Source organism: Arachis duranensis, chromosome 2, assembly GCF_000817695.3.
Source record: "Arachis duranensis cultivar V14167 chromosome 2, aradu.V14167.gnm2.J7QH, whole genome shotgun sequence".
Taxonomy (NCBI): domain Eukaryota; kingdom Viridiplantae; phylum Streptophyta; class Magnoliopsida; order Fabales; family Fabaceae; genus Arachis; species Arachis duranensis.
In genome coordinates this window covers 86,994,007-86,995,025 of record NC_029773.3, presented here as the reverse complement: position 1 = coordinate 86,995,025, position 1,019 = coordinate 86,994,007, and positions in this window count along the sequence as shown.

Genomic DNA, 1,019 nt, shown 5'->3' with positions numbered 1-1,019 from the left:
GTGCTGCTTACTGGGTAGAATTTTAATATTTTAAGAAATTATACAATTAAACATCTAAAATAATAAATTACAAAATAACCTAACTATAGTTAAGATAATAACCAATTAAAGTGTGACACATTAAAGGTAACTTACATGTTATTTTAGAGGGGGTTGGATAGAATTCACCATCATTTTTATTATCATATAAATCTATTGATATGTCTTTTTTTTTACGGTATTTCTAAGTCTGACAAATTAAAAAATAATTTATTACAAATTTAAATTTTATTTAAAAATTTGTTATGGCAACCAATAAATTATACTATATAAATAAAACAAAATTTAAACTCTCAATATTTATTTAAACCAACAAATAAATTAACCACTCTACTAATTCAAATGAATTCTATCTGTCTTTATGTTAATTTCGGATCCTGTCAAATAAAAGAAAGTGTGTTAATTAAATGAATATATAAAACAAATAAATAGACAATTGTGTTCTTAATTGGATAGCATATGATCTTTCGCTCTTTGTCGTTGTAATACAAGAAATAAGATAATTCGGTTTCTTATGAATTAAATTTTGTGGCTGATCTATTAATTAGTCTCTAAAGAAATAGAGTATTAAATAAGTTTTTAATAAAATTTTACAATTGATTTACAGATCTTTGAAAAGGAAAAAGTATCAAATAAAGTTTTTTTTTTAATATTCATAGAAAAATTCAATAACACTTATAGATAACGAAAAAAAAAATATTAGATCCAAATTAAAAAAAAAATAGATATTTCCTATGTCGAACTATATGTTAAGAATAGGTATATATATAGTTTAATTATAATAAATCTTAACAAACTCAAAAAAAGACTATTGCAAAAGTCGATATAAATTTCACACAAATTCAAAAAGAAATTATTGTATAAGAAGCGTATTAAAAAAAATAATTATTTATATAACTTCTTTTTTCAATTTAATTTTTTTTAAATAATTTTATGATATTTATAATTCTATTACAGAAATTTTTATGACTTATTTAATA